Source organism: Pan paniscus, chromosome 9, assembly GCF_029289425.2.
Source record: "Pan paniscus chromosome 9, NHGRI_mPanPan1-v2.0_pri, whole genome shotgun sequence".
Lineage (NCBI taxonomy): Eukaryota > Metazoa > Chordata > Mammalia > Primates > Hominidae > Pan > Pan paniscus.
The window spans coordinates 120,674,730-120,697,689 of record NC_073258.2 but is presented as its reverse complement, the minus strand read 5'-3'; the positions used below and the strand labels follow the sequence as shown (position 1 = coordinate 120,697,689).

At 51.0% G+C, this 22,960-nt stretch overlaps 1 long non-coding RNA gene across 1 annotated transcript in view; it reads right to left on the bottom strand.

The window, feature by feature from the left end:
- LOC117975053 (uncharacterized) overlaps positions 1-16,610 on the bottom strand; it is a 65,233-nt gene extending 48,623 nt beyond the window's left edge. The window contains exons 1-2 of the long non-coding RNA XR_004665275.3: positions 16,244-16,610; positions 9,910-10,010 (exon numbers count right to left, since the gene is read on the bottom strand). This is a non-coding gene — a long non-coding RNA (uncharacterized LOC117975053). The remainder of the gene's footprint in view (positions 1-9,909; positions 10,011-16,243) is intronic.
- Between the last annotated feature and the right edge of the window lie 6,350 nt (positions 16,611-22,960).

Below are 22,960 nucleotides of genomic sequence, written 5' to 3'. Positions count from 1 at the left end.
TCACTGGTTCTTGAATGTCACTAGCTGCTCCTGTCCCTGGGCCATTCAATGTCAGTGTCCGCCCTGTGGCTCTTCCTTGCTTTCTAGCTGCCAATCAGCCGCTTCCCGTCTTCCTCTCTTCAGTCCTCTCTCCCTTCCCCAGTGCACCTTAAACCCTTCTGGCTGCACTGATGGGCTCTCCTTTCTAGCATTTCTGTCTGATCTCTGACCCTAACCCTGTCCTGGCCTGGGAGTGCCCTGAGATCCTGACTGCCCTTCTTGGCTCCCAGGCAGGGCTCAGTCCCAGGAGATGGGCCTTAGGAGGTGCAGACTCCTGCTGGGCCCACTCAGCATTTGCCACAGGAGGTAGGCAGGCAGTCACATGGTCACATGGCCCATCCCAAATCTCTACATCACAACCCAGATTTTCTCCATTAAGGGTATTGATTTCCTCGGCTGAACTGCTGGGATCAAAGGCAGCCTTGGCAACTCGGCAGTTCATTAAGTCCCAGCTGTCCCAGGGGACTGGCCTGGTGGATAAACATGTGAGCAGGAGGCCATGCTGGGACCTTGAGGGCAGCCTGCTGCCAGGAGTGCTCAGGCTGGACCTGGGCAGGGCAGCAGGAAGGGCAGACCTCAGGCTGCCTTTTTGTCCCCTCCCTCCAGGAACTGGGCTTTGGGGCCCTCCCCAGGGCCTGCAGGAACCATATGGGGATACTGCACCTGTTCCCACCCTGCTCCTGCCATTTTCCTACCTGCCCTCCCACCAGATACCTGCCAGGCCTTGTGCTGGGCACTGAAGATGCAGAGCTTCCTAAGCCTCTAACCCCACCCTCAAGGAGCTCCCACTCCAGTGAGGAAGGCAGACCCCATACCATAGCGTTACCAGGCTGCGTACTAACATCTGATCGTCAGAACCATTCCCAACTCAGAGATTAAGTGTGATAGGCAGCCTGTTTCAACCAGAGCATTTCTTCTAGATTTTTGTTCTTGCTTTTCAAAGTGACTCATTGGAAAAATTTTGGGCGATACAGACCCTGAAGCACAAAGTAGAACATGAAATTTACACTAATCAAGGCTGTTGGTTTTTCCAACTTCCCTTCCCTCTGCCTGATCTGGAGACTGAGGTAAAGCAGAGCACACCTGGATGGGGTTGGCCCTGCGTCTCAGGCCAACAGCGTCTGTCCTCCACAGGTGAGGGTAACCTGAGACGGTGCCAGGAGGGAGGATGCAGCTTTCCTCTTGCCCCCCAGCCCCCGACCCTGAACTTTCTCCTCCTGAGCTCCGATCTGCCTTCACTTCCCATTTGTTCTCTCTCATTGCCCCCAACTCACATGAATGTGAGCACTTAGATGCAAGGACTTTCTAGGGAAATTAAAGGTGTACAGTACCCCCACTCCTTCCTTCTTTCACTCCCTTATCCTGAGGACTAAGAGGAAGAGCTGATGGGGCAACGTGCCAGGGGACTATTAGAGGCCAGGGGACAAGCGGGCCTGGCAACAAGCCACGGTTGCAGGTGCTGACTGGCCCCCCGATCCCTACCCACTGGGTGCCCAGGGTGTGTGAGGTGGAGGTGGCCCTAGAGGTGGAAGAGCTGCCCCCGAACATGCAGGGCCTGTGGTTTCACTGAAGACAGCAGGTTAACATGGAGGAAACAGGATGAGACAGGGCAGGCTGGCTTGTGGTCTTTTCTGAGTGACCCCTAAACCAGGGACTCAGACAGGTCTGGGGCTGGGGAAGCTGCTGGGTGGGAGCATTTTCCCCAGTTCCTATAATGCAAAATAACAGTCACTTCCCTTGCTCCAAAGCTTCGTTGCTGGCTGCAGTCAGTCTGGGCTCTTGCCCATACTTCGTTCTTCTCCTCCAATCACAGGGAGGGGTTGGTGGAGTCACTCGCTTGCCCAGTCATTCCATCAGCAGATGTTTGCTGAGTGCTGATTGGGTGCCAGGCACTGTGCCTGACCCTGGGGACACAATGCTGAGCAAAACAGACATGGCCTCTTTCCCCTAGCAGACCTACATCTGAAGGCAAGCATCCCAGTTTTCAGCTTGAAACCACCCTGCAGCTCCAGGGATGGGACAGGCAGGTGGAGAGAGGAGTTTGGGTTGAGACTGTATAAAGACTCAGACTGAACCCTTACTCTTAAATTAGGCAGAGATCTACTACTGCCCCCCAAACACCCTTCCCCAACGAAGGGCCGCTGGGAAGGGGTGTGGGGATAGAGAACCAACATTTGTTTAGTTCTGAAAATGCTGAGAATAGAGTAGGCTGAGTGCCTCACATTTCTTGTCTTAATCCTCACCAAAACCCTGGGAGGTGAATATCATAATCCCAATTTGCAGACCAGGAAGCTGAGGCTCAATGGAACAAATTATCTCATCATTATCGTGGGTAATGCATAACCCGGTCTGGCTGCAGGGCCTATGCCTTTTCCACAACATGAATTATCTCTGGGAAACATACAAGACCTTCGTTCTCCCCTCTGAGCACTGCAGACATGTGAAGACCTTGACCCCCTGGGAAATTGTTCCCACTCTCTGCTTTGAAGAAAATGATAGAGGAAGTGCCAGAGTGCACTCTCTTCCCTTTCTAAACGTCGGCCTCTCTTTTCCCTCCTGCATCTTCCTAGTCCTGGAAATCCCTGTTGTCCCCGCCTTTGTCCCAGAAAATCCCAAAAACGCTTCACGTGAGTCTATTTAAATCCCCACTCTCAGCACTCAGGACCGGTTCTGGTTTCCTGGTGTGGCCTGGGCCTCCATCTGGTTTGGAGGCTATTTTGATCCACCGGATGCAGATTAGCTGCTGCGATCTGGGGCTGAGCTGCTGGAGAGACGCCTTTATCTACAGAAGGACAATTTGAAAACTAACTCAAAGCATCGAGAACAAATAAATAAATTCCTCTTTCCGTTCCCAGCACTCTCCATCCCATTTCTACAGGTAATTGCTGAAGGATTTTTGCTTCAAACAGGCTCTTGTTTGCATCAAGTGTGGGGTGCAGCAAAGTGGACTCGGGACTGGCCGATGTCTGGCCAGAAATGCCAGGCAAGGGAAACAGTGACTCTCGTGGGGTCAGGAGAGGGGCATCTGCTGGCCCAGGAGCGCAAGGCAGAGGAGTGAGTCTTTCTGAGGTCGGTATCAGGTCCATTCATTTGCTCTAATGTAAGCCTTCTTGGGCAGGAACCATCTTCCCCTTCTCTAATCATCGAGGAAAGGGGCCTTCAGACCTGCGCTGGCCTGGGCCAAGATGAGGGATTCTAATTTCATTGTCAGTGTCTTGATGTTTCAGGAGCTCATGGCACTTGAAAATATGGGCTTTGCATCATGCAGGTGGGTAGCGATGAGGGCTACCCTTGCTTGCTTGGGAGGCAGAGGGGGCTCAGAGGTGGGAAGTAAAAAAGCTTGCAGCTTCTGAGAAGCTGTGGGTACAAGGGAAGAGGATGAGAAGGAGAGAAGCCTGAACATGTGTAAACTTCTCATTTATTCTTCACAAAGACTTCATTGTCCCCCTTATAGGTGAGGTGACTCTGAGGCAGGAGGTCCAAGTTTGCTGGACAATGGCAGAAACAGAATTCAAAAACACCTGTCTTCTAGGAGAAGTTCTGGTCTCTCCTCGGTGCTGTGGCTGCCCCAGGAAGAGCTTCCAGGAGCTGACAAGCATTCAGATGAGTAAAGATGGGATCAGATTGAGAAAAGAAGAAGGGAGAGCATATTCATTCTCTTTCCACTTCCCTCCCACAGCCTTTCATGCTGATCTCATCTGAGGAGGCTGCCTCCTCCTCCCTGGACTCTACAAGCCCCTGTCATGGTCAGCGGCAATGTTGTCCACAGTGGGTGGCCAGCCTTGATCTAGCAGTAAAGGATGGATTCTGTTATTTCAGTGATGTGGGGCTCAGGGTAATGAAAGTGATCATCAAAAAGCAAAAGTAAAGCTGTCCTCACAGGGTTAACAAGAATTCTGGGCAGAAATACGGCTATAATTAGGCATTAATCAGGCTGCACTTTAACCCACTTCCTTGTAACTGACAGACACGGTAGGACTAGATACTGGCCGTTTGCATCCCTAATGTTCCTATAGATGGGATTTCTGATGTTAGAGCTATAAGGCTTTTGTTTAAGACAGACAAGATCTTTGACATTAGAATCATAAGGCTCCTGTTTAAAAATTGCTTAAGATGTTTCTCAGATCCTGAATTCCAGCAAAACAGATGGTACTAACAAGTTTGAAGACCCCCATAGAGGAATGGAATCAGTATGAGAACACAGTTTCTTCATCTCCCCGTCCCAGAACTTCACCCTGGACTCCTCGACCAATCAACAATCTCCACACTTCGGCCCACTCCAAAACTCCTAAAATCCCAAGCCCCAAACTCCTCTGGGAGATGGATTTGAGGCTTCCTCCCGTTTCCTTGTGTGGCAGCCCTGTCATTAAACCTCTTTCTCTGCTGCAACCTGATGTACTTGGTGTATTGACTTGCCATGCACATTGGGCAAGGGATCTATTACGCTTACAAGAGCACCTAAAAAGGGCTGCTCTGGGCTGGGTGTGGGGCAGAGTGAATGGGAATGGGAACACTCTGGACCTTGGAGCATGCTGGTGAACCCTGAGCCTTCAGTCTAGGCTCACCTTGTGCTGATGGGGCATGTGGCCTTCTCCCACAGACCTAGAGAGTGGATAGAGGTGACAGCATTAGCGACCTTGCATTTGTATGCTTGTCTGAGAGGCCACTACGATGACCCCACTTTATAGATGAGAACAGAAGGCTCAAAGAAGTCAAGCCCAAGGTTGAATACATAGCAAGGTATGGATCCAGCATTTGTATCCAGGAGTGTCCCATTTGAAACCTAAAATTTCTACTAAAGAGAGAAACAAACAAAAACATCAACAACTACATGTTGGAGGGCTAACTTCATAGTGTATTTTGCTGGGCACTTTGAAGACAGCATCTCACATAGTTCTCTTAGGGTCCCTATTTTGCACATAAGGAAACTGAAGCTGTGATAGGTTCATACTTTGCCATGAGTAACACAAATCTTAAGCCAGGGCCAGCCCCAAAGCCTATGCTCTTAACCTGAAGACAACCTGCCACTCAAAATGTATAACTAAACAGACAAGAACAAGTGCTAACATTTTATGCTGGGCAAATATGGGTACTATTTGGATTGAAGGGCAAGAGAAGGGAGCTTAGGGAGGGAGCATGTGTTGAATCCCTTCCTTCCTGCCTGCCTGCCTTGGTCTCAGCCCCTGCTGGAGTGAGCATTGAGCAAAGTGTAACATATACCTCTGGGGTTTTTGTTTTTTTGACATAGAGTCTGGCTCTGTTGCCCAGACTGGAGTGCAGTGGCATGATCATGGCTCACTGTAGCCTTGATCTCCTGTGCCCAAAGGATCCTTCCATCTCAGCTGGAACTATAGACACATGCTGCCATGTCCCACTAATTTTTTTTGTTTTAATTTTTTGTAGAGATGGGGTCTCGCTATATTGCCCAGGCTGCTCTCAAACTCCTGGGCTCAAGTAATCCTCCTGCCTTGGCCTCCCAAAGTACTGGGATTCTAGGCATGAGCCACCATGCCCGGCCCAGTATATACCTTTGTTTACGTGTCTACCACGTGGCTGGAGTGGAGCTCTATGAGGACAGGTCTGGGACATGTTTCTTTAGTATCCAGCTGAGGTGTAACAAGAGTTCATAGCAACAAGTGCTTGCAGATGAGGAAGTAAGGCCCAAATAGGCTAAGAGGTCCTGAAACCCAGAACTCTTAAATTGTCAGTGGTGGCAGATCAGACATCTCCTGTGAGTTTGTAGAGGATGCTGTTTTTGAGTACAGTTGACCCTTGAACAACACAGATTTGAACTGTGCGAGTCCACTTGTATGTGAATTTTCTTTAGCCTCTGCCACCCATGAGGCAGCAGCCAACCCCTCCTCTTGCCCACCAGCCTACTCAACACGAAGAAGACAAGGATAAAGACCTTTATGAGGATCCACTTCCACATAATGAATAGTAAACATATTTTTTCCTCCTTATGATTTTCAAATAACATTCTCTTTTCTCTGGCTTGCTTTATTATAAGAATACAGTATATAATACATATAACATACAAAATATGTGTTAGTTGACTGTTTATGTTTTCAGTAAGGATGCAGGTCAACAGTAGGCTATTAGTAGTTAAGTTCTGAGGAAGGCAAAATTATACGCAGATTTTTGATCATGGCGGGGAGTCAGCACAGCCCCTTAACCCCTGCATTGTTCAAGGGTCAGCCATACAAACACCTTCCTAAAGTCTCTCCAATCACCCCACAAAATCACCTGATTTTTCTTCTTCCCTTAGGTCAGTTCTGCTACTGCCCCCTGCAATGTTAAGAGCTAAGAATGTAGAAGTCAAACTTGTAGCACAGGGAAGTCCAGGTTGTGCCTAAGTTTCATGACGCTCATTTTGTAGGTACCAAAACTGAGGTTCTGCAGAGGGCAATGCTACAAATGTAGACCTTTAGTCCTACTACAAGGCCAAGATCCCCCAGCAATAAGGTGGAAACAACAGCTCCACTCTCAAGGCTTAGACCTTCCCAGGGTCTTCTCCTGCCGAGTGAGTGGTGTGGGCCTACGCGCCACCAGATATGATTCGCCGTCAGGCTCGCGCTCGAGGAATGCAGGAGCTGACTGGGTGAGATGCTCGGAGCCAGCGTGCTCTGCACGTCCCTGGTGGCGGAGGAGATGGATTTAGATGGTCCAATTTTTGTGGCTACTTTCCATTTGTGACAGGGGATAGGCTTTCTATATATGGTAATGATGTAAAATTCCGTTTTAAAAAGCATTTAAGTAAAGAAAATGAGTCAATTTAGAGGCAAGAATGAAATAATGTGATTTAACTTTAGAGAAACAGCGATTGAAGGGGATCTGAAAAGGTACTCCTGCCCCAGAATTATCTCCCCCAGCAGTTCATGGAACTGGGACAAGGTGCTGCCCATTCTGGGAAGCTGCTGTTCAAGCTGCAGGCTTCCAGAGCCAAAGGCTGCCCAGTCTGATCCTCACTGCAGGAATGAAGAGATGGAAGCCCGACCACAGGTCACCGAGGGGGGAGTCACCAATGACAGCTTCTGAAAGAGCCTGGCTTTGATTCAGTTTCCCACTCAGAGCCAGGAGCTCAGGGCTTGGCTGATCCCCGCTATCCATGTCCCCTCAGTAAAGAGGAGAAGCTCTGGGCAAGGTTTTATGCACAGTGTGCTTTAAAACAACCGAGGGAGCCTTGAAACAATACATTTGACTGGGCCCCGTCCCCAGAGATTCTGATTAGGTGGTCTGATTTGGGGGCAAGATTCAGGGATGCTGTTCTTTAAAAATCTCCCCACCAGCCCACCCTAGGCTGGAGACCAAGGTCCTGACATGAGATGCCTGGGCTGTACAGGACTCGGTTTACCCCATCCCCCTTCAGCATTCTCAAGGCTCATCCAGTCCCTAATCAGAAAGAGAAAAGAAACAGACAAGGGTAGGGGGTGAGGGGAGAGAGTGAAAGAGAGAGAGAGTGAGAGAGAGACAGACAGAGAGGAGGAGCACAGGAGAGAAGACAGAGAAGAGAGAGAGTGAGAGGAAGGCAGCAGTCATGGCCTTCACACTTGGGCAGGTCTGGTTTAATTCCGGCTGCACCAGTGATATTTGCAGGAGGTGTTGCCCAGAAGATGTTTCTCAACTTCTTTGAGACTTGGTGACCTTGCTGGTTCAATAACGATAATATTAATCACTGTCTCATTAAGTGGTAGTGAGGTTTAAATGAGATAACCCACGTAAAGAGCCCAGCACAGTGAACAGCCCACACTGAGCCCTGTGTACAGGCTAATTCTCAGCATCTTCATCTCTAACACAGGGCCAGAAGCCAGGATGATCCTGTTGTTAAGTGAAGCCAGAGACTCAGTTGGAACATTCTTCAGGGCAGAAAAGGAGTTCATTAAATGGCTCAGAATTAAGATGGGCAGGAGCTAAAGAAGAGTGAGACTTAATTCCCTTGCATACCCAGGGGAAGGGGTCTCTTTTGGAAGAGATTTGCATTGGCTTTAGTTGATTGCAATTACGCTATCCATTGCCATGCTGAAAATAAAATGAAACCCTAACAAAGTTCCAGGTTTAATTGAAATTTCCTGGGATCTGTTATTACATCGCTGTGATTGTTCTGTGCCACTAATGAGGCTGTGCTAGCTGATTATCCAAGTGTCTCTCCAGTCACTATTCCATTATTGCATTATTAATGATCAGATATGATTGTCACAGTCGATAGCTTGAACATCAAACAGGCAAGAGACAAGTCAGACAGCCAGGCAGACAGACAGATGGCAAGGGTGGGTGGGGCGGGGCACGTGGGTAGGCTGGGCTAGCCGACAACCTGGTACCCAGGGTAGGCAGGGGAAGGGGCATGGCCATGTTAGTGTGATGAGGGGCTGAACTGAGGCGGGAGGCAGGGATGGAGGAGGCGGTGGGTGGGGCGTGATGATGGCAGGAACCAGTCCTTGCAAGTTGGTGAGTTCTAAGGGTCTATAGCTCTCAACTCTCCACTTATCTGGAGAAATAGCCAATGACTCTTGGTCAACAGACAAAACAAGAACTAGCATTTCTAGATCAATGAGGTCGCACAGCCTGGGAAATGGGAAAAGGTCAGTGTAAGGGGCAGGTCGCTCTTCCTTGGCCAGCCTCGGGGAGCATTTTGAAGAGCTGCTGAGCTCCTCTCCCCTTCTCTGACGAGCCTGGATGTCCACAGCGGGGACTTGGGGTGCAGTGAGAAGGGCTGGTGGGCCCTGGAAAAGGCTTTGGAACAGGAACATGGGGAGGCCTGTCCTTCCTAAGGCAGCCATGTGTCCCAGGCACTGTGGGGAAGACCTGCCCCCACCGGTGAGGTGGGCTCAACAGCGCCCTCTCAGCCTGCTTTTAACCAGTGACCTCCCAGCATCCCAGAATGACTGGAAGGGAGCCCACGTGTTGGTACTGAGGGAACTTTGAAGAGTTTTCTGGAAAGTACCAGCGTTGGCCTGTGCTAGTGGTCTTCTCTAGAGATAGTGGGGAGCTGGGCTTGGGGGCAGACTGAGGAGAGGAGCCCCTGCCCCTGCACATAAGCAGGAGGACTCTTTCAACTCTGGAGCACCCAGAGGTATCACAGCTGGGTTTCCCTGCCACTTGCCTTGTGGGCCTTTCCCCACCCTCTTTGGGGAGGCACCCTTTCCTGAAAACACCAGATAGGATGAGGTCATATTAGGCACTCGACGGCTGCCAAATTTCATTCTTCAAAGACCAGCGTTGCGCTAACGTGAAATGCAAGCCAGGACCAGGAGGGAGGAGGGGGCTGGACTGACGAAATGGAGGGGGAGAAACCCACATGCAGGAGAGAAGGAATTGACATTTGAACATGGTTTTGTAATCGGAAAATTGATCCCAAGGCTGCTCCCGCGCCCCAGTGATGGGCCGCTGTGGATGCTGTGGTTTCCCTGAAGCCCGTGGTGGGGGTTGCCTGTTCCGTCAGACTTGCTGCCTCCAACTCACTGTCTCCATGGCGAAGAGGCAAAGGGCTGGGGGCTCCTGCAGCCATGGTTTCCCTGGCAACACTCACCAGCAGGCCACCCCGGGCTGCACGTACCGGTTTGTCCCCACCACCACTGTGAACTATTTTGGAGCAATGGAAGCCTTTGCCTGCACAGCCACCCACGGTCCCATGAACCCGCACACAGGAGCCCCCTCTGTGGGCTCCTGGCGCCCATCCACCCACGGCTCCCACCCAGAGCCTGTCCAGCCTGCAGGGAGCTGTGCTGAGCAGCCAATCACAGAGAGGCACTTGGGGAGTGTGGGATGCAGAGACCCCGGGGTAGGCACAGCCTGGACACCTCCTCCTCCAGCCCTCAAGCCGGAGACTGAAGAAATCCAAGGCGAGAGCTTGAATGAGGAAGATGCACTCACCACCACCTTGCAGTCCCCCTGCCGTGACCCAGGACCCGTCAGTAGTAAGGATTATGACGGACACCATCATCATAATGCCACCATACCAATCTTCTGTCCTCCTAAAGTAAGCAGAACTGTTATTATTATCATCCCAAGTTATAGAAGATGAAGCTGAGCCCCAGAGAAGTTAAGTGACCTACTCAAGAGTAGGACCACACAGCGAGAAATGGCAGGCTCAAACCCAGTATGCAGTGAAGTGTCCGGCCCTGGGTGTCTGGGAAGATCTTTACCCGCAGTGTGTTGGTCATGCTGTGTGCGTAGCAGGGTGGGGATTAAGGGCAGGGAATAGAGAGAAATGGTGGCCCTGACCTTGGGAAGCTCCCGGAGCATAGGGAACTTGCAAAGGTGTATGTATACTTGTGCCCTCAAACAGGACCACACACTGTTCTGTGGGCTCACAGGCAGCCGGGAGTGGGGAGGCTTCCCTTGCAAGGGATTGGTGGTCTGTGGCAGAGGCCTGGAGATGTGAAAGCAGCTGTTCCCTGGCAATGGGTTTTACCTGCTTCCAAGAACCCTCAAGAAGGGCTGAGGCTGCTCATAGGATCTACAGTTCCCACCACCGGGCAGCAGCCCCAGAGCTCCTTCCACGAGGAGCTCCTTGGGGCCAGGAGGAGGTGAGGAGTTTGCTGGTTGAGATCTTGGAGTGCACTGAGCTGAGACTGGGGAGAAAGCTCAAGTCTAAGAAGCCAGAAGTGGCAGCCTGGGCTGCGCTGAAAGCTACCACCAAAGGAGGCCTGGTGGGGCACAGAAAGTGGAATGGGTAAGGGGAAGAGTTTGAGACTCCTGTCTCAACAGGCTTGTAGCTGAGGACCAGGACAAGGAAGGTGACAGCCTTTCCACTTTCCCAGATGGGTTTCATGGGGGCCTCCCAGGAATGTGGAGGAGAGGGGCCTGTGGCTTTCCTGGTACCTGCTGGAGGCTATGGGAGAGGTGATGAAAGAGGGTAAGAAGCCCCAAGATGCTGGCCCCATGACACACCCAGAGCCCAGCACTGGCTCCACGCCGTGTGCGCCTAGCACAGGTGGTTCTCTGTGGCAAAATCAAGCCTCTCTCCCTTCTCTCGAAGAAGGATGCCCCAAGTCCCCCTACGCCTTTCCTGGGAGATCAGGGTCCATTTGTTCTTAATGTTCCCCTGAGGAGGGGGATTCCACCGTTCTCTCCTAGAAGCTGCTTTCCACATCTCACAATCTTTGTCAGAAAATTTAAATCAGCGGGTTTTCCACTGTCTCTTCTGTGCCAGGTAAAGGAATTCACACACACACGTTGTCTTGGGTGAGCCGCACCACAGCCCTGCAGGGCTGGGAGGGCAGAACCATGCCCCTTTCAGCCACCTGGAAACCCGGGCTTGGGCACTTTGAGTGAATCATTTCCTCAAAGGATGCAGTTTGCAAAGATTGGAGCTGAGATTTGAACCCAGGTCCTTTGCCTTAAGTCTCACATCCTGTCTCCCCGCAACTAGCCACAGCTCTTCCGGTAATCATGCAGTCTCTTTCCACTGTGGATGAAATAGGCAGCTCCAAAGCCCCTGGCAAACTCTGCAGCCACCTCTGGGGTGGGGACCAGCCGGAAATCTGACGGGGGAGCCTGCTGCCACTGGCCTGTGGCCCTCTGACCCACCCCTCGGCCAGTTGTTCAGCTCAGAATAGAAGATGGTCTGGAAGATTCCTCAATCCTTGTCACCGCCAATCCCTGCCCCTCTGCTCCAGCCTAGAAATGTTGAGTTGATTATATTCTGTGCTCAATCACCAGAAATAATCAATCTGTAATTAAGAGCATCCCCCAGCCCCCTCCAAGCCTTCCCTAGGCCTCCGCTCCTCCAGCCACACCCCACGCCTACCACCGCCACCACCACCGCCGCCCCCTCCCACCCGCCTTTCCAGCACGGAATCGTTTTAATGAGATTTCTCTGTTACAAATGACCGGTTTGTAATAATTATATTTTGTGCAGCAATCGTGGTTTAAAAATGATTTAAAGCAGGAAAGGCTCCAATTTATTAGGCATCAAATTTTCTATGGTGAACTTTTAACTGGAAGCCACTGCTCAGACACGGAGGGGGCCATCTCTGCCACCCTGGGCTGAGCAATAGTACTGAAATATTGATGGTTTGTGGATGGAAATGTAGCCGAGGAGATTTAACTTTTACTAAAATAAATGAATCTTGCAACAATAGCTTGGTGGTCCTGGGTGCACCACTCCCTGCAGTAGAGGAAATGGGTTGTAGGGGAGGAGAAGGAGAGGGGCCCCCACCCAGAACAAGGCAAGGGAAGGAGAATGAGGCTTTTTGGGACTCAGGGCCTGAGGTGTTTCCCACGCAAGGCTTTGCATTTTGAGGAGAATTATCGTTGCATACCCCTTTTAAATTCTGTGAAGAGCTTTGGTGAGAGCCATTGTGGGCAGCGTTTGGGACTTGTGACTCTGGAATTACCCTGGGTTCATACCTGGACCTTGCTATTTTCTACCTGTGTAACCTTGGGCAATGAACCCACCTTTCCAATCCCAGTGGAGAATTCCCTGAGATAACACTTGTAAAGCCCTTTGTCCAGGGTTGGGCGTGCAACAAGCACTCAATAACTGACAAGTATCACTATCATTTCAATGACTTTGCATCTATTAACCCATGAGGGTGTCACTACCCTGTGTGGCACATACAGTGAGTGTCCTTGTCCTCATGGAGAGACAAAGGCCTGGGTAGGTGAAGTGCCGTCCCATGGTCATAATCTAAGTGGTGGAGTTGGGTCAGAGCCCCAGGCCTCTTCCAGCTCCCAGTTCCATTCGTATTAAACCGAGGGGAAATTTCTGGAGAAAGCAGGACTGCCATTGCAATTGAAAATAACAGCATGTTATTTTAAAATGCAGCTGGGGAGGTCCAGGTCTGAGATCAGGAAGGTCATCTTGGTATAGAAGGTGTCAGAGGAGAAGAGGTGATTGAGGGAGGCTGAGTGAGCCCCTCCCTTTCAGAACATAGAGGCTTCCATGCACCAGGGGAACAGCCTCTTGAGTCCACTGGCACCCAAGCCACGCCCTTGCCAGGGACAGCCTGGAATGGGGCTGCTTGTTTGCCACATCTCCTGAGGGCAGAATTTCTAGCTCATTCATCCTGGAGCTTCCTCTACTACCTGACTCCAAGAAGGGCACACAGTAGGTGTGCAACAACCTGAACTGCAGGCTTCACGAGGGCAGGAAGTGGGCCTGCTTTGCTTATTCCTATAGGCTAACCCAATGCCTGGCACATAGTGGGTGCTAAATAATAATACTGATAATGATAATGAGTGAGTGAGTGAGCAAGTGAATGAACAAGTGTTTGTTGCATCAGGTGGAATGGTCTCTCCTCTTCTGACCTCACCCTCTGGAGCGGGCAGTGGTGCCCACCCTTTCTGACAGAGGGGCAGTGACCCATGGGATGTGGACAAGGAAAAAAGCTTATTGCTCTGGCTTGCTGGGGCTGCATCTTGGGACTCTGGGACCCCAGCTCTTAGACCAGAAATGGAAAGAGTTACAGAGCTCCTCACCCCTGAAGCTCTGTTGTCTCAGGAGTCACTGGTGCAGGAGAGGGGTCAGTGGCCTCAGACGCTGGGAGGAGAAGAGGGCAAGGGAGGGTGCCCCTTCTCTGTCTGCCGGCTCAGCCCTCCAGGCTCTGGTCGTGCGGTGTCTTATCTTCCTGCTCATTCTTCTCATTTTCTGACCAGCTGCTGGGGCAAGAGGGACCTGGGCCTTCCCTCTGCTTGTGGGCACCTATCTGGGCTTGGGGAGGGTGGAGAGGGCACATGCCAGTCCCTGGTTGTGGAAAAGGACACTCCTACAGGCGGAAGCACGGAAACCCATCTTGTGAGATTCCCCCGTTGTGGCAAACACAGAGGGGGCTGGTGGTCGCCGGGGCGTCCCTCACTCCCTGTGTTTGAAATGGGTTTCAAACTGTTCTGAGAATCATTATGGAGAAAATCAAGGACCTCCTGAAGGGCAGGGGGACTCCAGGGAGCTGTTGGGAGGCAGAAGTCCTCTACCAGAAGACTTGAAGATGAAATGAACATGGTGCATCAGATGCGTTTTGAATGTGAATTCACGCGAGCCGCTTCTCCCTGCCGGGGAGCTGTGTGCCTCAGCAGTGGAGCTGGACCCTCCTTCGCCACCTTCTCCATCCTCACCTTGGCACCCTTTACTGGTGCCTAACCGACTCATGACCTCAGGGAGGGTTTTGCCAGCACAAAGATGCTTTCCAGGGGCTCTCCTCCTGGGACTTGGAATAATGCAGTGTAAACCTCGCCACGTTTAACAGCAGACACCGCGTTTCTCACTACAGCTTTGTCCCTAACTGGCTGCATGACTCCGGACTAGTCACAGGCTCAGACACTCAGTCCTGTCTTCTGCAAGGTGGGGACAATAACGACGGCACCCCCTTCCTGGACATTCCTGCCCTGGGAGGCCTCATGAGCAGAGGCCAAGGCGTTTCCTCTTTGCTCCCTCAGCCCAGCACAGAGCCTGGCCCAGGGGAAGTGCTGAAGGATGAAGGGTAATCAGGAGGGGCAGATCAGCGGCCCCATGGGATAGTGTGTAAGCGCTCCCACACAGGCAGCCTCAAGGGGACCCTTCTGCCCCAGTCTGTGTCTGCCTCCATGGCCTTTCTTCTCTAGGCATTTCTGAGTCAGGCAAATCTGCTCTGCCCCCTTACCTCCTTCCCACATAGCCCTCTCCTCTTCCCCATCCAACAGACCTGCTGCAGCCCCTCCCTTTCCTGTCCAGTTATTTTTCCATCTCCACAACCAGATGCCAGCCTGTCTGTCCGGTCCCCCCAGGCCCCTACTCCATTCCTCTGTGTTGGCTCCTCCCGCCTCACCAACCTGTCTCCTGGGAGTGGGGGCAGCCTGCTGGCCACACCTCTGGACCCAGCCTGTCCACTCTCTCCTGGACTCTGCATGGGCCTCCAGTGCAGGCCCCTTCTGGACGTCCTCTCCCTGTCAGCCAGAGTGAGCCTTCTGAACTGAAAGCCTGACTGTGCAACTCCCTTGCTTAAAGTCCTTCAGAGACTTAGCCGTTATCTTTTTGTTTAGTGAGTTAGTCACCAGGTGCTCGGGATAAAGTCCTAACCCCTGGACATATACACAAGGTCCTCTGTGACCTGCCCTGGCCTCGAGCTCCTGCGCCTCCCTAGGCTCCAGGCATGCGGGGCTGCTTGCAGGTCCCAGAGTGCTCTGAGCGCACTCGACGGCTTCCTGCTGCACTCTATCTTCTCCCTCTTGCTCCACCTGCCCATTGTGGCTTCATTAACTCATCTTTTAAGACTCAGTTGTGATATCATCTCCCGCAAGAAACCTTCCCCGAGTTACAAGGCTCCTTCATATTCAGCCATGGGCTTCTACGGCATCTCTGCGTGTCCCAGCATACTTGCCATTCTGTAAGCTCTGAGCATGACCCACCAGGCTCCCTCTCCTCTGTGAGCACCACGAGGGCGGGTCCATAGCTTATTCCTCATCACACCACCAGCACCCTGTGCTGGGTCTAGGTGTTTGTGTGTCCCTAACAGTCATACGTTGGCATCCTAGCCTCTAGAGTGATGGAATTAGGAGGTGTGGCCTTTGGGAGGGTGGGGCCTCCATACACGAGAATAGTGCTTTTATAAAAGAGCCCACAGAGATCCCTTGCCTCTTCCACCAGATGAGAACACAGAGAGAATGCCCTCACCAGACACCAAATTTGCTGGTGCCTTGCTCTTGCACTTTCCAGCCTCTAGAACTGTGAGGAATAAATGTCTATAGTTTATAAGCTACCCAGTTTGTGGTATTTATTTTATAGCAGCCCAAATGGACTAAGACACCCTGCATACAGTAGGTTCTCACAATAGGGATTTTGAATGAACAACCACATCCATTGACCCTTGTTTTTCTTTATTCTTAAGTATATTTTTAAGTTGTATGCCCTGCAGCAGGGGCAGGCCTACTGAATAATGACAGGTATGATTAATTAAGTACTTAGTATTTGTCGAGCATCTGCTAAATTCTTAACATTCATTAACATTCTCATTAAATCCTCATTACCTGAGGTAGGTACTACTGTGGGTAATTATCTCCATTTTCCGCATAAGGAAACGGAGGCTGAGAGGGGTTGGCTACCTTGCCCCAGACCACACAGTGAATGACTGTTGAAGCCTGCACTTGAACCCAAATGTGTCCAACTCCAAGGCTCGGGCACTTAACCACTGGGCACACTGTCACCACCCACCCCTGGAGGAGCCCCCCGGCCTAGCCCCTGAGAAGCCAGTGTCAGATGGGAGGCAGCTCGGCTGTCCTGGCCCCTTACCATGTCTTGGCATCTGCAGTGCTCTGTGGTTGCTGTCCCTCTGTGCCAGGCACCCCCTGCACACACATCAGAGGGAAGGCTTGTCACTCCAAGTCCCAGCTGGCTTCTTCCTGGGACCGGCCCAGCTGTGGCACAGGAGGCGGTGGTGCTGTTTCCTCTTGCGGGCGGTGGGCGGGGAGGGTGAGTCTGGGCCCCGCTCCCCACTGGCTATCTGTTGAATGACAGCAAGCCAGAGTGTTTGGGTGGGTGGTGAGCTTTGAGGGCCCACCGGAGACTGTTAATTTTGGCTCTGAGTCCGCAGTGGAGCTAAATGACTGGAAAGCTCCCTCGAGAGGGACGTGTGCAGCCAAGGCAGCTGCAGCTCTGATAGCTCCACCGTCTGCCAGCGCCGAGATCAAGTCACTTACTGGGCATCCTGGCGGGAGCAGCTTCTGTATCCAAGCTGGGAGGGGCTCCGAAGCCAATCACTGCCCCGTGGGGGGCCAGCAGTGTTAGATGCAGAGGGAAAATGCTTCAAAGCCTTCCAGGGCCCCAGGAACTCGCACAATCTTTCCAACTAGGGAACCCATCTGGGAAGCAAATTCCAGGAGTAAAGAGGTGGATTTCTTCTGCCTCATTTCCAGGGAGGAACTGGCCCCAGGCTGGGGGTGGGGTCTCGTGGGGTGGGTGAGTGTCTTTCCAGACTCTCCCCATGTGTCCGACAGGGCAGCCCAGCAGGGCCTGTGCTTCTAACTTTCTGAGTAGGATTGGATTCCAAGAAACAGGAACCAGAATTTGTCAGAAACGCCTCCTGGAGGGAGAGTTTGCCCCCAGAGTGGGTATGCTATTATTGTACTATTGTCGCACCTTATACTTGGGCTTATATTTGAATACTTAGAAAGAAATCAACACCATGCAGAGGAGATCGCTGGGGACTCAGATTCACAGGTCTGCAGTGGGGTCTGAGAACTTGCTTTTCTCACAGCTCCCAAGTGATGCCGATGTTGCCTGTCCTGGATAATGTGGCTTCACCCTTTACTGGCTAGAACACATCGTTGAGTCTCTCCAAGGCTCATTCCCTCACATGTAAAATGGTCATGACAATAGCCACCTATACGCTGCCGAGAGGATTAATGAGCTACCATATGTAAAGTCTCAGTGAGTTGGGGAAGACCCTGTGGTAAAGCACCTGGCACGTAGCAGGTGTTCAATACAGGTGCCTTCTCTTCCCTCAGTCGAGATGATTTTGCACTCTTAATTTCATCTGAGCCAGTGAGGCGAGCAGAACAGGAATTGCTCACCCCTATTCTACAGATGAGGAGCCACTAGTGCACTGACTTAGTGGCTGAGGTAGACCCCAAGATTCTTGCTGAAAGCTCAGTGTTCTTCCCACCACAACACTTTTTTTTTCTGGTCAGATGAGAGATTTTTGTGTCTACCAGATGAGGAGCAAGTCGATACTAATGATGAAAACCCTAACAATACTGCAGAAATCTGTGTGGGACTCTCACTGGGCACATAGCCACAGCCGGCCTTCTGGAGTCCTGGGAGACAGCTCGGAACTTGGAAGACAATGTTCCATTACATGGCTCCCCTCTGGGCCTGCCTGTATATTGATCTCAACAAGCATTTCAGGGAAGAACAAATGCTGGGGCCATCTTCCCCCATGGGGAAGGAGGCAAGCGGATCAGAGATGAAAGGTAGAGCTGCTGTTGTCCCGTTTGTGGCCCAGGGGCCTGTCTTCCTCCCTGACCCCAGCCATCAGAGGTATCTAGATAGACAGGGCTCAGAGAAGACAGCAGGAGGGACCTCTGGCCAGACTCCACATCTGTCTGCCACAGCTCTGAGGGGCTTGGAACGATTCAGCACATTCTTCCCTTCTTCCCCAGCCTGCCCAGCCACATGCTGGCCATGGCCTCTCCAGCTGCCCTCTCCCTTGCTCTGGACGAAACCTGGGAAAAACTGTCTGGGGCCCCTGGAGTTTCTGATGCATTATGTCATTTACCTCGTCAGGCATTCTCACTCACAGATGTCAGTCCCAGTAGTCAGAAAAGCAAATGGAGCCCTAGAAGACAGCAGAGGGCACACTGGATCCCAGGCTGGGGATGTGATCTTGCAGCCTGTGTGATGTCTTGGGGTTGAAACCTGCCCAAGCCAAGGCCTCCAGTTCCCATTTGGACTCTGTCATAAGGGAATTCCACATGGCATTCCTGGATTTCACATTTCCATTTCAGCTATTTGTGAGCGTCCTCAAAGTCTTCCATCTGCAGCCATTTGTCATTTTGCTGAGACAGGAAACTGAGCCCCATGTGCCATGAGGCTGGTGAAGAGCAGCAAGCTTCAGTCATCAGGGAGTCAGGCCCAGGCCCCCTCTGCCTCTCAGACCAGCTAGGTTTGTTTTGTTTTGTTTTGTTTTTTGTTTTTGAGACAGGATCTCATTCTTGTTGCCCAGGCTGGAGTCTGGAGTGCAGTAGCACAATCGCAGCTCACTGCAGCCTCAACTTCACAGGCTCAGGTGATTCTCTCACCTCAGGCTCCCGAGAAGCTGGGACTACAGATATGTGCCACCAGGCCCAACTAATTTTTTTGTATTTTTTTTAGTAGGGATGGGGTTTCGCCATGTGGCCCAGGCTGGTCAGATGGATCCTGGGCTCAAGTGATCCACCTGCCTTGGCTTCCCAAAGTGCTGAGATTACAGACATGAGCCACCATGCCCAGTCCTGTCTTTGTTTTATAGAGGAGGAAATGAAACCACTGTACGGCATTGTGTGGTTAAAAATATGGAGATGCATTCACAATAGCAAAGTCAGAGAACCAACCTCGGTTACCATTCACTGATAACTGGATAAAGGAAATGTAGTGTGTGTGTGTGTGTGTGTGTGTGTGTGTGTGTGTGTGTGTAAAATGGAATACTATGCAGCCATGAAAAAGAATTTAAAAGAATGAAATCATGTCTTTTGCAGTAACATGGATGGAGCTGGAGACCATTATCCTAAGTGAAATAACTCAGAAACAGAGTTACATACTGCATGTTCTTACTTATAAGTGGGAGCTAAACAATGGGTACACATGGACATAAAAAGATGGAAACAATAGACATTTGTGGCTCCAAAAGGGGAGTGGGGTGGAAGGAAGTGAGGGTTGAAAAATTACCTGGGTGCATGGGTGCACCAGAAGCCCAAACCTCACCATTATGCAATAGATCCATGTAACAAACCTGCACATCTGTTCCCTGAATCTATAACTATAAAAAAGAAAGAAAACGTGAAGATAGAAGACACCCTTAGGTTTCCTGTTTCTCAAAAAGGCTCAGGGTCTCCTGTACCTTATTTTTAGAGACTCCCCAAGACTTGTGGAAAAGGAAGAAACGACGAAGACTAGACTCTTGTTGTAAAGTTCACAACATCGGCGGCGTTTCTAGAAGAAACATCCAGCCTGTCTCCTTTCCAGTTATGAGGTCCAGGAAAGAGACATCACAGCCCCAGGGAGCCCCTTCCACCAGGTCAGGGACTAGTTTGCCACTAGATTCCTCAAATATTCCACTAGAAGAGCATGGCTTTGGCGGGGCACCAGCCCCCCTAAGATCTTAGACTACCTGCACCCCAACTGTCAGACTGTCCCCTAGTTAGCTCCAGCACCACCCCAGGCAGGGGCACGTGCTCCAGGTCCTGCCATCAGCATAACGACCCAGTCTGACATGCACTTTACAGTCATGAAGCACTTTTACCTGTGTTGTCTCACTGGACCCACACAACAAAGTAGAGTAGGATGGGTGTCTGTCTTAGTCCTTTCAGGCTGCTATAATGAAGCATCACAGATTGGGTGGCTTCCCAGCAACAGACATTTATATTTCTCACCACTCTGGAGGCCTGGACATTCAAGTTCAAGGCCCCAGCAAGTTTGGTGTCTGGCGAGGAACTGCTTTCTGGCTCATAAATGGTGGTTTGTCTCAGTGCCCTCACATGGCAGAAGGGCAGAAGGATAAACAGGCTCCCTTCAGCCCTTTTACAAGGGCACTAATCCCATTCAGGAGGGCTGCACCCTCACGACCTAATCACCCCCAAAGGCCTTACCTCCTAACACCATCACTTTGTGGGGATAGGATTTCAACATAGGAATTTTTGAGTGACACAAACATTAAGACCATAGCAGTGTTGTTATTGCCAATGTACAGATCAGAAAACCAAGGAGCAGACACTGGGCATCTTGCCTAAGTCATAGGAAGAAAGTGGGGACTCCAACTGAGGTCTTCCAAATTGTGTAACAAACACCACCTTCTCTTAATAATCTACCAGTGCTCCCCATGATACCTGACAAAATGCAGAACGCCTTCATGGACGTAATCTCATTTTAATCTCATAACAACCCTGTGAGGCAAGCAGCAGTAGGTGCTATTATCCCCATTTTACAGGCAGAGAATCTCATGTGCTCAAACTGTGTACAGGTAGTTCTTTTTAGGGTAGGAGCGGGGGCAGGTTAGATGTCAGAAAATTAAAGAGAGGGCAGAAGCTGTGTGTCCAGCCAGACCTAGATACCCTACTTAGAAACATTCTTGCTACAGCAATTTTATCACTTTCACAGAAGGCTGTTAACTAAATGAATCATCCTTGCTGAATAGGCTTTGGGGGTTCCCTAGGGCAGCACAAAGATCCACATCTTTGTACAATCTTTGTGCCACATCTAAACTTCTGGAAAATTGCAATGCCCCCATCTTCCCTCCCCAACAGTTCAGGTGCCTGCTCCCAGCTTGGGCATCTTCTCTTGCCTACCTGGAGACAGCACTCTGGCCAATGAGTGTGTCTTGGCATTTTACAGCACCAGGCAGGGGCAGGACCTCACGTGAAGTGAGTGGGAGCGTGGGGTTGGGCCTGCCTGTGTGCCGTGTGTGTGCCTATATGCATAACAATGAACACAACAACCTCAGTCCCTGTGTGCACAGATGTTTCCATGTGTGTGCAGCGCTGCATGTGTCCACCTGTGAACCTGTGACCAATGGACATGGACCCCCACCCAGGGTCCCTAGTGTAGGAGTGCCCAGCCACCTCCTTCAGCCCCGGCTTGTCTCATCCCCGCAGCCTGCTGTGGTGGTGAGTTGTCAAATGCGAACATCAGCTGCATAGCATCTTTATGAGGAGGCCAGGACAGGCAGGTAATTTATCAAACATTACTTAAAATAGTCCCCCAGCCTCTCGCTCCCTCTCTCTTGTTGCTGTCTGATTCTTGATTGTTTCTTCTTTCTGTCTCTTGTTTTTCTGCCTGGAGATTGACAGCCCCCTGCTAATACAGCCTTGGAGACGCCACATACTGGTGGAACCGACACCTCACTCTGCCTCAGCCTCCATCCCAGAACTAACTGCTCCACGCTGACTCCAGCGGTACTGCAGTGCTCCTGTCTGCATGCCCCTGGGGCCGGCTGATGGATGAGGCCACATCCCCCACACTGCAGAAAGCTCAGGAATCAGGGGCACATGCACTGTGATCTGCTGAGTTATGGACTAGCTAATAAGACTCCTCCTGACATCAGCGAGCCCTTGACTGTCCTATTTTTGCCCTGTTTCCAATTCTCTGGCCTTTTAAGCAGGCCCATGTCTTGTGACTGGATGAGCCAGTCTGCTGTCCTCTGAAGAGATGTAAAGAGAATGAGATGAATTAGCATTCTCTGTCATTTCCACTTCCAAGACGAAGCAACTAAGGCCAGCCAAGGGAAACAGAGTTTATTCTTGGGAAATGTTTAAGGACCTACTCTTTGCCAATTACTGTACTAGGTTCATGAAACTATTGTCTCATTTAATTCTGTGCAATCGATGTGATCTCCGTTTTATAGAAGAAAAAGCAAGCCTCCAAAGAGGTCAGTGGCCTGCCTTAGGTCAGTGTGTCAGTCAGCATTCAAAAATGGACTCTAGGCTGGGCGTGGTGGCTCATGCCTGGTAATCCCAGCACTTTGGGAGGCTGAGGAGGGTGGATCACCTGAGGTCAGGAGTTTAAGACCAGCCTGGCCAACGTGGTGAAAACCCGCCTCTAATTCAGAAATTAGCTGGGCGTGGTGGCAGTTGCCTGTAATCCCAGCTACTTGGGAGGCTGAGGCAGGAGAATCGCTTGAACCCAGGAGGCAGAGGTTGCGGTGAGCCGAGATCGCACCAATGCACTGCAGCCTGGGCAACAAGAGTGAAACTCCATCACAAACAAACAAACAATAAAAAAAGACTCTAGCTAACTTAAACAGAAAAGAAATTTGGGAGCAAGATATTGATAGCTCATGGAATATACAGGGAGCTTAGAAAACATGTATGATCCAAGATGGTTAGAGTCAGGGCCAGGACACACAAGGAAGAGCCCGTTAGGAGACCACTGCACCAGACACTGGATGGCCACCACCAAGGTGAATTTCAAACTCTCCTTGCACCTTTATGTCTCTATCTTAAAATCTAAATTCCCAAGTGGTGTCATCTGAGGGTGAGTACGCCATGCGTTCACTCCTCAATGCCAGGGGCCAGGGCACCCTTCATGGACACTGGCTCCAATCAAGAATCACCTGATGGGCTCCCAGAGAAAGAAAGGGGGCTCCCAAGCTGAGCAGCCAACACCCAATGAAGTAGCAAACCAGACCCATGTTCCCAGCTGCATATAGCTGGTAAGGGGCTGAGCTAGTGCAAAGCTACTACTCCCTGACTCCAAAACATGTTCACCATAATCAAGGGTGAAGTTCAAGATATTGAACAATTGGTAAAACACTGGCTC